This window comes from Saccopteryx bilineata, chromosome 9 (assembly GCF_036850765.1).
Source record: "Saccopteryx bilineata isolate mSacBil1 chromosome 9, mSacBil1_pri_phased_curated, whole genome shotgun sequence".
In the NCBI taxonomy this organism is placed as follows: Eukaryota; Metazoa; Chordata; class Mammalia; order Chiroptera; family Emballonuridae; genus Saccopteryx; species Saccopteryx bilineata.
Genome location: NC_089498.1, coordinates 69,688,006 through 69,702,855, shown reverse-complemented (window position 1 = coordinate 69,702,855; position 14,850 = coordinate 69,688,006). Strand labels below are relative to the sequence as shown.

The window sequence follows — 14,850 nt, the reverse complement described above, 5'->3', positions numbered from 1 at the left end:
TACTATTATAAAAAAATATGCTGAACATCATTGTATATAATTTGTGTCATTAGTTTGAATTGTTTCTCTAGTATTAGTTACTAAGTGTAAAAGTAAGTGGCCAAGATATGAGAATTTTTATGCTTTTTTCACATATATCACCAAGTCTTTGAGGGAAAGTTTTAAAATGAATTGTCATAAGACACTTAAGATTTTGTTCTTATAAAATTACTAGGTGTGAGTGGGGAAATAACCTTCATTTTGGAGATGGCTGTAAGGGCAGTTACATTAATGCCATTTTATAGCTCTCATTTGTTCCATAACAGTGATCATTAGAGTTGGCCACTAAGACTCGCTAATAACAAAGGCCGCTGACATATTGCTCATGAATAGAGAAAGTATCATTATAGAAAAACTATACTTTTTAATGCCAACTGAAACCAATAGGTGTTTTGCTTTAGTCAAGTACATTGATACAGCAGTCAACAGAGAGTATTCTAACCAAATTCACACTGAAGTGTTCTTCACAGTTTTTGTGTATTTTCTGATGTGTATAATAACTATTATAATAATCTATTAACATTTATTGAGTCTATGTAGAAATTAAAAGGATGAAAATGACCTGAAGTAACTTTATTTGATTGGAAAGAAATTTCTATTTAATCAAAAGTATAATTATGCTAATTTTACAGTTTTTTTTTATACTCAGCACCCAGGGCTGATGCTGGAACCAACTGAGCCACTGGCTGTGAGAGGGGAAAAGAGAGAGAAGAGGGAGAAGAAGAGGAAGAGAAGCAGATGATCGCTTCTCCTGTGTGCCCTAACTAGGGATCGAACCCAGGAAATCCATATGCTAGAGTCCAGGGGTCGGGAACCTATGGCTAGCAAGCCAGATGTGGCTTTTTTGATGGCTGCATCTGGCTCACAGACAAATCTTTAATAAAAAAAATAGTAACATTAAAAATATAAAACATTCTCATGTATTTCAATCCATTCATTTCCTACCACTCATGTTCATGGTTTCGGGTGGCTGGAGCCAATCACAGCTGTTCTCCAGGACAACTCCAAATTTTTATTGGATGATGTATAACATACACGGGTCATTGTATGGCTCTCATGGAATTACATTTTTTCATTTATTTTTTAATTTAATTAATTGTGTTTACATAGATTCTAGGGTCACCCTGAATGCATCCCCCCACCCCCTATTCCCCTCAACATCTCTCTTGCCCCCTCCCTACAGTGCCCTCCCCCTTTCTTTCAGGTTTATTTCATCCTATCATCCCCTTTCCCTCTGTCCTCTTTTCCTCTGGTCCCTTTGATCCCTCCTCTGTCTCAACTCCATTCCTCAGTTCTCATTATTCCTTGGATTCTCAAATGAGTGAGGTCATATGATATTTTTTCTTTCTGCCTGGCTTATTTCACTCAACATAATAGTTTCCAGGTCCTTCCATATTGTTGCAAAAGGTAATATTTCCTTTTTTTTCATAGCCTCATAGCATTCTGTTGTATATATGTACCACAGATTTTTAATCCATTTGTCCATTGATGGACACTTGGGCTGTTTCCAGATCTTTGCTATTGTGAACAATGTTGCCATAAACATGGGGGTGCATTTCTTTTTTTCAGTTGGTGATATGGCGTCCTTGGGATATATTCTTATAAGTGGGATGGCTGGACCAAAGAGTAGGCAGATGCACAGTCTCCCAGCTCATGGAATTACATTTTAAAATATGTGGTGTTCATGGCTCTCTTAGCCAAAACGGTTCCTGACCCCTGTGCTAGACTGATGCTTTGTCCACTGAGCAAAACAGCCAGGGCCAAAGCATAATTCATTAACTATTTATTTTAAAAATTTTCTTAAAAATTGATTTTAGTGAGAAGAGAGAAAAAGAAGGGTTGGGAAGAAGAGCAGGAAGCATCAAATCATAGTAGATAGTAGTTGGTTGTTATATGTGTCTTGACCAGGCAAGCCCCAGGTTTTGAACGGGTGACTTCAGCATGCCAGGTTGCTGCTTTATCCACTGCACCACCACAGGCCAGGCTAGAGGGCTTTTAATGGGGTGTCTGGATTCAGACTTTTCATGACCTATAAGTTGATGAGTTAGGGAAAGAGAAATCAGTACTTACTTTAAGCCAGATAGTTAGTTCTTAGTTACAAGTATGTATAATTGCTAATTTTATCTTCCATAAGATTATTTAATGTTTTTGAAAATGATTATTGATTTCATAAGGTGGTTCTATTTTACCAATGTTCCAGTTAGAAAAAAACATTTCTAGATCTTATAATATTCAAGTCAATTTAAATTAAAATATTAATAATTTATAGAATATTTATTATATACAGAAACTATCTAATAAAGGAGAATTCTAGTATTACAAAATTATTTGGAAATACTCTTTATTTTCATTATAATGGGATTCTCATTATTAAAAACTGGTGCATTTGAACCTGAAGATGGCAGTGGAGTAGGCAGATGCACAGACTCCCAGCTCACACCACCAAACTGGATTATAAACTAATTTATGAACAATCAGCATGAAAAACCAAATTTGGACTATAAGGACAGCTCTCAAAAACCGAGAAGCAAAGGAGAAGCCACAAAAAACCTGATAGGGAGAGCCTGTATCTCTCCTGCTTATAGGAACAGAGGGAGGGTGAGGCTGAGAGCCCAGAAGGGATCTCACTCCAGGGAAAAGAGCAGTAAATACTGCTCACAGCCACTTGCCTGCTGACCAGGGTACGAGGTATGTTGAAAGGTCCAGCTTGTCTTCCAAAAAGAAAGGAGAGAGAGAGAGAGAGAGGCAGATGGTTAGGGGCAGAGGAATGCAGGGGATGACCTGAAAAGCTGACCCATTCAGTGCTGGAGGCAGCCATAGCTGGGGGAAGGGCTGATCCTTCCACAAAACAAAAGTCAAAGTGCTTCCAGGGCACAGATCTCCAGACATTCCAGCTCCAATCAGCACAACAAGGCACAGCTGAAAACAAGAAGTAGGGAGGAGGGGCAGTAACTCAGGTCTCCATGGAGATCTGAGATACACCTCCCCCTACTGAAGCTGAGAAAGCAACCCACCCCCAGAGAGATTAACTGGCAGAAGAAGACTTCAGAGTCTCAGGTTACACCCACCATATTTCTGGATACAGTTTCAAATAAGCCCCTTGCTGAGATCAGCAAACAAGAGAATCACCTGTTAAGAAAACAAACAAATCAAGACTTCAAAGCAGCCCAAATCTGAATGTGGATTATAAATAATAGCTGATGCCAACCCAAGAGGACCTAGAAATAACACAATTGAAAACTGGAGGCAGACAACACCAAGCCTAGACTCAACCAGCTCTACAAACAAAACATCCAAACACACAGATATAATGAGAGACAGAGAACTGTAATCCAAATGAAACCACAAGAGAAACATCCAGGAAATGAACTGAGTGATATGGAAATAACCAAACTTCCAGATGCAGAGTTCAAAATAATGATTGTAAGGATGCTTAGGGATCTTAGAACAACACTGGATGGTCATTACAAACACCTAAATAAAGAAATAGCAAGTATAAAAAAATATATTGAAATATTAAAAAAGAATCAGTCGAAGATGACAAATACAATATCAGAAATGAAGACCACAATGGAAGGAATTAAAAACAGGATGGATAGAGCTGAGGATTGAATCAGCGAGTTGGAGGACAACTGGAGTGAAGGCATGAAAGCAGAGAAGAAAAAAGGAAAGAGACTCAAAAAGTCTGAGGAAACTCTTAGAGAGCTATGACAACATAAAGAGAAATAACATCCGCATCATAGGGGTTCCTGAAGAAGAAGAGAAAGAACAAGGGATAGAGACTTTGTTCAATTATATAATAGCTGAAAACTTCCCTATATTAATGCAGGAGAAATTCTCCCAAGTTCATGAAACACAGAGAACTCCATTAAAGAGAAACCCAAAGAAACCTACACCAAGACACATCATAATTAAAATACCAAAGCTAAGTGATAAAGAGAAAATATTAAAAGCTGCTAGAGAAAAAAAGGCTATCATCTACAAAGGAGAGCCCATAAGGATGACATCCGACTTCTCAACAGAAACACTTGAGGCCAGAAGGGAATTGCAAGAAATATTCAAAGTAATGCAGAACAAGAACCTACAACCAAGGCTACTTTATCCAGCAAGGCTATCATTTAAAATTGCAGGAGAAATAAAAAGTTTCCTAGACAAAAAAAAAAACTCAAGGAATTTATTACAACCAAACCAATGCTGCTGGAAATGTTAAGGAGCATGGTGTGAACAGATTAAAGTGGGAAAAGAACATAGCAAAAGAGGAATACAGCTTTAAAGAATAAAATGGCAATAAACTACATGTCAATAATAACCTTAAATGTAAATGGATTAAATGATCCAATCAAAAGACAGGGTAGCTGCATGGATAAGAAAACAGGACCCATACATATGCTGTCTACAAGAGACATACCTTAAAACAACAGATGCACATAGACTGAAGGTAAAAGGATGGAAAAAACATTTCATGCAAATGAAATGAAAAAAAAGCTAGGGTAGCAATACTATATCAGACAAAATGGACTTTAAAACAAAGAATATAGTAAGAGATAAAGAAGGCCACTACATAATAATAAATGGAACAATCCAACAGGAAGATATAACTATTATAAATATCTACACACCTAATATAGGAGCACCTAAATATATAAAGCAGACTTCGATGGATATAAAGGGTGAGGTCAACAGCAATACTATAATTAGGGGATTTTAATACCTTACAAGCATCACTAGATAGATCCTCAAGAAAGAAAATTAACAAAGAAACAGCAGACTTAAAGAACACACTAGATCAACTCGATTTAATAGACATCTTCAGAACTCTTCACCCTAAAGCAGCGATTATAAATTCTTTTCAAGTGCTCATGGTACATTCTCTAGGATAGACCACAATTTAGGGCACAAAAGTGCTCTCAACAAATTTAAGAAGATTGAAATCATATCAAGCATTTTCTCAGATCACAATGTCATGAAACTAGAAATCAACCACAACAGAAAAGGTCAAAAATTCTCAAACACATGGAAACTAAATAGCAGGTTGTTAAATAATGAATGGATTAAGAATGAGATTGAAGAAGAAATAAAAGAATTCTTAGAAACGAATGACAATGAGCATACAACAACTCAAAATTTATGGGACACAGCGAAAGCAGTACTGAGAGGGAATTTCATAGCACTACAGGTACATTTTAAGAAGCTAGAAAAAGCTCAGATAAACAACTTAACCCTGCATCTAAAAGAACTAGAAAAATAGCAAGTAAAGCCCAGAGCTAGTAGAAGGAAGGAAATAATAAAGATCAGAGCAGAAATAAATGACATAGAGGCTAAAGAAACAATACAGAGGATCAATGAAACTAGGAACTGGTTCTTTGAAAAGGTAAACAAGATCGATGAACCTTTAACTAATCTCACCAAGAAAAAAAGGGAGAAGAGTCAAATAAATAAAATTAGAAATGAGAGTGGAGAAATAACAACTGACACAACAGAAATACAAAATATTGTAAGAAAATACTATGAAGAACTGTATGCCAAAAACCTAGACAACCTAGATGAAGTGGATGGACAAATTCCTTGAAACATACAATCTTCCAAAAATCAATCTGGAAGAATCAGAAAACCAAAACAGACTGATTACACCAAATGAGATCGAAACAGTTATCAAAATACTCCCAACAAAGAAAAGTCCTGGGCCTGATGGCTTCACAAGTGAATTCTACCAAATATTCAAAGAAGAATGAACTCCTATCCTTCTCAAGCTATTTCAAAAAATTCAAGAGGAAGGAAGACTTCCAAGCTCCTTTTATGAGGTGAGCATAATTCTGATTCCAAAACCAGGCAAAGACAACACAAAGAAAGAAAATCATAGACCAATATCCCTGATGAATATATATGCTAAAATCCTCAACAAATTATTAGCAAACTGGATCCAACAATATATGGAAAAAATCATACATCATGATCAACTAGGATTTATTTTGGGGAGGGAAGGCTGGTACAATATTCGCAAAACAATCAATGTGACTCATCACATAAATAAAGGAAGGAGAAAAACCACATGATAATTTCAATAGATGCAGAGAAAGCATTTGATAAAATCCAGCACCCATTCATGATCAAAACTCTCAACAAAGTGGGAGTACAGGAAACATACCTCAACATGATAAAAGCCATCTATGACAAACCCACAGCCAACATCATACTCAATGGGCAAAAATTAAAAGCAATCCCCTTAAGATCAGGAACAAGGCAGGGGTGCCCCCTTTTACCACTCTTATTCAACATAGTCCTGGAAGTCCTAGCCACAACAATCAGACAAGAAGAAGAAATAAAAGGCATTCAAGTTGGAAAAGAAGAAGTAAAGCTATCATTATTTGCTGATGATATATTTTATATAGAAAACCCTAAAGTCTCAGTTCAAAAACTACTGGACCTAATAAATGAATTCAGCAAATTGGCAGAATATAAAATTAATACTTGGAAATCAGAGGCATTTTTATACACCAATAATGAACAATCAGAAAGAGAAATTAAGGAAACAATCCCCTGCTCTATTACAACCAAAAAAATAAAGTACCTAGGAGTACATTTAACCAAGGAGACTAAAGACTTGTACTCGGAAAATTATAAAACATTGATAAAAGAAATCATGGAAGATACAAACAAGTGGAACCATATACTGTGTTCATGGTTAGGAAGAATAAAAATCATTAAAATGTCTATATTACCCAAAGCAATTTATAAATTCAATGCAATACAAATTAAAATATCAATGACTTACTTTAAAGATATAAATCACATATTCCAAAAATTTATATGGAACCAAAAGAGAACACAAATAGCCTCAGCAATCTTAAAAAAGAAGAATAAAGTGGGAGGTATCATACTTCCTGATATTGTTATACTACAAGGCCATTGTACTCAAAACAGCCTGGTACTGGCATAAGAACAGGCACATAGATCAATGGAACAGAATGAAGAACCCAGAAATAAACCCACAGCTCTATGGACAACTGATATTTGACAAAGGAGGTAAGGGCATACAATGGAGTAAAGACAGCCTCTTTAATAAATGATGTTGGGAAAATTGGACAGCTACCTGCAAAAAAATGAAACTAGACCACCAACTTTCACCATTCACAAAAATAAACTCAAAATGGATAAAAGGCTTAAATGTAAGCCGTGGAACCATAAGCATCTTAGAAGAAAACATAGGCAGTTAGCTCTCTGACATCTCTCGCAGCGATATATTTGCTGATTTTTCTCCACGGGCAAGTGAAATAAAAGACAGGATAAACAAATGGGACTATATCAAACTAAAAAGCTTTTGCACAGATAAAGACAATAAGAACAGAATAAAAAGACAAACTACACAATGGGAGAACATATTTGACAGTACGTCTGATAAGGGGTTAATAACCAAAATTTATAAAGAACTTGTAAATCTCAACACCAGAAAGACAAACAATCCAATCAAAAATGGGCAAAAGAAATGAATAGACACTTCTCCAAAGAAGACATACAGATGGCCAATAGGCATATGAAAAAATGCTCAACATCACTAATCATTAGAGAAATGCAAATTAAAACCACAATTAGATATCACCTCACACCAGTCAGAATGGCGCTCCTCAAGAGAACAACACAGACTAAGTGCTGGCGAGGATGCGGAGAAAAGGGAACCCTCCTGCACTGCTGGTGGGAATGCAGACTGGTGCAGCCTCTGTGGAAAACAATATGGAGATTCCTCAAAAAATTGAAAATCGAACTGCCTTTTGACTCAGCTATCCCACTTTTCAGAATATACCCCAAGAACACCATAGCACTGTTCCAGAAGGAGAAATGCACCCCCATGTTTATGGCATCACTGTTCACAATAGCGAAGATCTGGAAACAGCCCAAGTGTCCATCAGAGGACAAGTGGATTAAGAAGCTTTGGTACATATATACTATGGAATACTACTCAGCCATAAGAAATGATGACATCGGATCATTTACAATAACATGGATGGACCTTGATAACATTATATGGAGTGAAATAAGGAAACCAGAAAAAACTAAGAACTATATGAATTCATATAGATGGGACATAAGAATGAGACTCAGAGACACGGACAAGAATGTGATGGTAACGGGGGTGGGGAGGGGGTGAGGAAAGAGAGTGGGAGTGGGGGGGGGAGGGGCACAAAGAAAACCGGATAGAAGGTGACGGAAGACAATTTGACTTTTGGTGAGGGGTATGCAGCATAATCAAATGTCAAAATAATCTGGAGATGTTTTCTCGGAATATATGTACCCTGATTTATCAATGTCACTACATTAAAATTAATAAAAATAAGATAAAAAAACTGGTGCATTTTAAAGACAAAGAGTTATTAATTTAAAGTAGCTGAATTTTTTTTTGTTGCATAACCATTTTGTATCTATCATTTTGATAATGTAATACTTATCAGTCCAAGTAAAAACAACCCCATTAGGTTATTTTAAAGGTGTTTTGTCTAATCACATTGTTTTCCAAAGAGCATTTAATTTATAATAGTTACATGGTTTATTTTAAGTATGTAATATAGTCTTTAATTATATTGGAAACCATTCCAACAGAAGGTCATGATCTTTAAACTCATAGTGCCAGCAGATAAAGTTATCAATTTAGTAGCCCCATTAAAAAAATTCTCACTTTTCCTCATTATTTATCTTCATTTTATATTCCTTTGCTTTTAATGTTCCACAGATATTACTTACCACCTCTGTGTATAACTCAAAGTCAAAGTTACATTTTAATTTTTGGAGTAATTGGTCATGGATATTATTATGTCACTCTGACTTCTAAATTCATTTATTTGTAAATCTTTATTCTGCTCTTCTTATAGTTACCAGAGCCTTTCCCGCCAAACTTGATTTATCTTTAATCTATTTTTTTTTCTCTTGGGAAGGTAAATCATTAGGTCATTCTGTAGGGATGTTTGGCCTGGGATATATTTCAGTCATTCGCTTTCATTTTCTCTGTGTGATAACTTACACAGTTGCATCCTTCTGTAATAAATTTCTCCAAAGGATCAGAAACATTTTTTTCTCAGCAATTACATTTTTATGATTGCAACTGTAGACATCTGCATTTTATCACTTTCAAGATCCATGTTTGGCAATGCAGTGTACAAAGTCTATTTATGCAGAATTGCGACAAAAAGAATTTACAACTCTATGTTGTATGCACTCTGAGGGAGATAGATGTAACTTCTAGATCATGCTATAGTCATTATACAATGGACTCAATGGAAATGTATATAATCTTATTTGTCACAAAATATAATTTGCTATGTGTCAGATTTATGTTGAATGAAAGCTAAAATAATTGACTTATTTAAAATCCTGTAAGATAAAAACAATAACAAACTCCTTATATTATCTTCTATGAAGTTTTTTTTTTCTTTTTTGGCAGAGGCTCAAATGTATTTTCTGATGTTAATATAGCCCATGTTTTCAAGAAATAACTACAGAATTGGATCAATAGTGATAAACATTATTCCTAATCCTTTTTTTTTTTTTTTTGTATTTTTCTGAAGCTGGAAACGGGGAGAGACAGTCAGACAGACTCCCGCATGTGCCCGACCGGGATCCACCTGGCACGCCCACCAGGGGGCGATGCTCTGCCCCTCCGGGGTGTCGCTCCGTTGCGACCAGAGCCACTCCAGCACCTGGGGCAGAGGCCAAGGAGCCATCCCCAGCGCCCAGGCCATCTTTGCTCCAATGGAGCCTCGCTGCAGGAGGGGGAGAGAGAGACAGAGAGGAAGGAGAGGGGGAGGGGTGGAGAAGCAGATAGGCGCTTCTCCTGTGTGCCCTGGCCAGGAATCGAACCCGGGACTTCTGCACGCCAGGCCGACGCTCTACCACTGAACAAACCAGCCAGGGCTGCTCCTAATTCTTATAGTCCCTACTTAGTATAGGCACTCTGGGACTAACACAGACTCCAACTCAACATTTACTTCCACTGTTGTTGTAACAGGGTTAAGAGAATGAATCATACAAGGGCCACTCAAATGTTCAACCAGATGTGTCATATGTCATTCCACTCACACTGCTTTTGTTAAAACAAGTAATGCAGTCAATGTGGATACTAGATGTGTGACTCTACCCTGTTCCCAGGTGAATGGCTATATTTGTGAACAGCCCCAGTAACTGTTACCTTCCCATTGCCTTCTATTTAGGGTTTTTTTTTTGCTAATCATTTGCTTCAAGTCACTTTTCCATCCTGATCACAGCTGAGCAACTGATTTATTGACACTGAGTTATAGGTGGGCAATAGCCTGTGAGTCAATCTGGCATGAGAACTCTGCCTCTGGCGATAATGTTGAATTGGTCCTATCACTGTCCACTTCAGGAACTTGACTACATATTCAGAGGTAAGCAGTTGGTACCTAAGGTTAGACAGTTTCATCCTGTGCAAAGCTAGAAGACACACAGAAAGAAGTAGAGACATGGGAAAGTTCTAGTGAAGCAGTTTTCAAATTCAAGGCCACAGATTTCTGCTGTTGAATAACAATTTATTACCTACTCAGTAAGGCTTTAATGGATTATTTCAATTTCCAAACCACATTTTAATTTCAGAAATCTACTCTAGCCCCTGTGGGGTTTCACTTTTTCCAATTTTCTTGAGCACTGGCCATGTAGGCTAGATGCTTATCTTTTCTATGTAATCTGATTCCCTGGCTTCCTACCTCCTCATCAGTGGCTAAAAGTTCAGAAGACATTCCGTTTGCAGCAGCTATCTAGGGTTCTTGTAATTGCCTTGCTTACCTATGCTAGAATGGAATGTTCTCCTTATCTCCAGATTTTGGAGTAACTGATGTGTGACTTACTTGTACTGCCAAACCAGCCTATCGCCATGTTTTTACATTTTACCTGACTTCACTTTGTTGATGGTGGACAGATGGTGACTGCCAATAATGGCCACTGTGAGACTGAAAGTGAACATGTCAAAGTAGCCATGACCCAAATGCCTCCAATACTGTGAATCATCAAGGTGGTGAAATGGCTCTTACAGTAGAGGGTAGAATACCTTTCTTCCCAACTGTGCTTCACTCTGTCACAGGGTCCCAGTGAAGCAATGCTTGCACCAAGAGTTACACAAAATTCCTTATGAAAACAACCCCTTTCACCCTCTTGGCTAATCACTCCCCCTCTGTGTTAGAGTCAAATCCGGTCCAGGTGGCTTAATGGTGAATAATTAATCCTTACTCCTCCAAGCACCATATTTTTCTTTCCTCCCTGGCTCCTATGCAAAACCTCTCTGCCATACCCCACTCTCAACATAATTTCTTTCTCCTTTCCTTCAGTTGAGGGGAAAAAAAAGCAATCATGCATATCAATTTATGCAAATAGATGTCTAAATACCCAAAGGGTTCATTTTCTACAGACAGATCTGATTGACTTTCAGGTAGCAGAAGAGGACATGCTTTGGCTTCTTAGCCTCCTAGAATATAATTTCCTTTGTTTCTTTCAGTAAAGAATTCGTTTCGTTTGTGCTTTTTCCTTGTCATTTCTATAGGTCATTTTAAATGAGCATGATGTCATTTACTTATATTTCTTTGGCTTTATCTCCAAGGTTTTTTTCTTTCTTTCTTTCTTTCTTTCTTTCTTTCTTTCTTTCTTTCTTTCTTTCGTAGCCTTGTTGATTAATCTAGTACTAGAATTTATAACAGAATTAATATAGAAAATTCCAAGGAAATCTCAAAGTCAAGTCTATGCACATATAGTGTTTTTGAAGATTATAAACAAATATTAAAATTTTGACTATAACCTTAACAAGTAACCTTAAAAGATAGTAAATTAAATGTCTTTTAAATACTTATAGGCTCAAGACTTAATAAATATAAAGATGTTATTTTTATAGTAAGATGAAGAAATAAACTTAATTCTGTCTCAGTAATGTTATAAACCTTAAAGTGATTCAGTATAGTTGAGTTGATTCTAATCAAGTAAATTCTTCTATTTCTGCATTCTTTTATTGCCAGAAAACTGCTCCCCTGGGAAAGTGGATAGGTTATAGTATTTCTGAGAAACAAATAGTTGAGGGAAAAAAAGCCACTCTACAATTAAAATAAGGATGAGAAAAACCAATAACTAATTGATTAAAATAGTCTGAGTACTGTTGGAGTATGCATGGCTGAGCACACAGGGATGCCCACACCACCAGAACCTGGTACCTTGGCGATTAGCTGTGGGCAGATGCCAGTCTCTGCATGTGCTTCACCTCTTCTTAGCCTGCTTCTTAGACCTTTTATTTTTTAGGCTGTTTTCTTTCTACTCATTCCAATATTGCTGTCCTGTTGTTCTGGGTCTGTTAATACTTTATCTTTCAATCCTAGCTCATCTTTTCCCCATGAATTTGAAATAATCCCACAAATACTTCTAGTTTAGCTGTGGAATTAAGATCTTTCTCTTATAAAAGGATTAGAACTAGGTGGTATAGATGGCTAAGTCCAGATCCCCTTGTCTTTTGGGTGGAAAATTGCTAGATTGAAGAGAGCAATTGTGGTTCAGTTGTTTAAAAGGATAGAAGATTCCATGTCCCCCCCCCCCCAATGTGGTCATTTTTACTGCTTGAGGTATGATTCTAGCTTCATAGAAACCCTTGGGCTGTTTCAGAACACCCACCGTGTCCTGAATTGGTCAGATTTGTCCTCAGGGTACTTAATTTGTAGGTCCCTTCTCTAGACCATTTTCTCATGGAGATACTCTGCACTTACTGGTTAAGGAAGGGTAAGAAACGGGCACTATCCCACCCACAGTCAGGAGCCCCTGTGAGATAAATTATGATGGAGTGTTTTGTGGCCACACCCTGTGAGAAACCCAAAAGCCTCGTTTGGGAGGAGAGCGCTAACTAGGCAATTCAGAAAATTCCTGTTACTGCTGAGTTTCTGTTTTCAGCTTGACTGCACATTAAAATCACCTGGGGAGCTTTTAAAAATTCTGGTTCCCATGCCACACAGGAAACCCATTAAACAAGAATCTTTGGGAGTAGGATCAAGCAGTGATTTTACTTATTATTATTTGTTTTTATTTAAAAATTTTTTCCAAGCAGTAATTTTTTTTTTTAAAGTGAGAGGAGGGGAGATGGAGAGACAGGCTCTCGCGTGCACCCTTGCTGGGATCCACCTGGCAACCCCCATCTGGGGCTGATGCTCGAATCAATCAAGCTAACCTCAGCGCCTGAGACCAATGCTTGGCCCAGTTGAGCCACTGGCTATGAGAGTGAAAAAGAAAGAGAAGGGGGAAAGGGAGAGCATGGGGCAGCTGTGTTAGGCTTACTTGCTGGTTCTCCACCTGCAAGCCCTTTGCCTGATTGGTAGTGAGCATGTGGCAGCGCCACGTGTGTATGCCCTATATAAGGCTATGGGTTCTTGCGCTTGAGAGTGATTGGGGATTGTGGGTGGTGAATTGCCTGCCTGCCACTGTGAGGGGCCATTTTTGCTGTTTCTTTGCCTGAGAAGTGGGTTTCCCCTGCCTGTGTGTTTGTCTGCTGTTGTGAGACTTTATTAAATGGAATGGCCCAACACTTTCTGGCTCTGTAGTTTCTCTACCATCTGCCTGAATCCAATGTGAACCTGCCTGACCTCAGCCACTGGCATTACAGGGAGGAAGAGAAGCATATGGTCACTTCTCATGTGTGCCCTGACCGGGGTTGAACCCCAGATGTTTACACACTGGGCTGACGTTCTATCCACCAAGAAAACCAGCCAGACCGAAGCAGTAATTTTAAAAGTCCCCAGGTGATTACAATATGGGACCTGCTGCCCTGGCCGGTTGGCTCAGTGGTAGAGTGTCGGCCCGGCATGTGGATGTCTCAGGTTCGATTCCCAGTCAGGGCGCTCAGGAGAAGCAGATGACTGCTTCTCTCTCTCTCCTTATCCTGCAGCCTTGGCTCAGTTGGTTTGAGCACATCAACCCTGGGAGCTGAGGATGGCTCCATGGATTCTCTGCCTCAGGTACTAAAAATAACTCGCTTGTTAGTGGCCCCAGATGGGCAGAGCATTGGCCCCAGACGGGGGTTGCCAGGTGGATTCTGGTTGGGGCACATGTGGGAATCTACCTCTCTATCTCCCCTCCTCTCACTTGGAAAAGAAGAACAACAACAATAACAGCAGCAACAAAACAATATGGACCTGCTGTGATTATGTTAGCTAGTAGTAAGCCTGCTTATGCCTCTTGGCTAAGGCTTGATCTAGAATGGTGCCCCTTCTATGTCCTTTTTAATGAGATTGGGTGGTGCCAAATTGGAATAAGTTCATAAGAAATTTCTGGGGTAACCTCCTGCATCAAGTCTCTATAATATGCTCAGTTAATCCTCGTAGGTCCCAGTAGGATGATCAGTAGCAGATCCAGGAAAGATCCTATTGCTGCAAGGTCTTAGATCCATCTTCTGCATGTCTCCCTTACCCAGCAATCCATTACTATTCTACACCTATGGACTAGCTTAGGGGGCACTCAAGGGTTTTGGGTATGTGGTGTGATGTTATAATTCCTTATATATATTTCTGTTATATATTTAGTCTTCATCCACACTTTCTAGCTCACAGCTTCCCAAACTCTTGGAATTTCCTAATTGTTGAGTACAATTGTAATGCCGGTGGCCGAGGCCAGGCAGGTCCACATTGGATTCAGGCAGATGGTAAAGAAACTGTAGAGCCAGAAAGTGTTAGGGCCATTCTGTTTAATAGAGTCTCACAACAGCGGACAAGCACACTGGCTGGGGAAAACCTCTTCTCTGGCACAGAAACAGCAAGAATGGTCCCTCACAGTGGCAGGCAATCCACCATCCAC

The 14,850-nt window shown here is 38.5% G+C and overlaps 1 protein-coding gene across 4 annotated transcripts in view; it reads left to right on the top strand.

The window, feature by feature from the left end:
- CTNNA3 (catenin alpha 3) overlaps positions 1-14,850 on the top strand; it is a 2,095,157-nt gene that overhangs the window by 98,371 nt on the left and 1,981,936 nt on the right. The gene's annotated exons all lie outside the window — the stretch shown is intronic.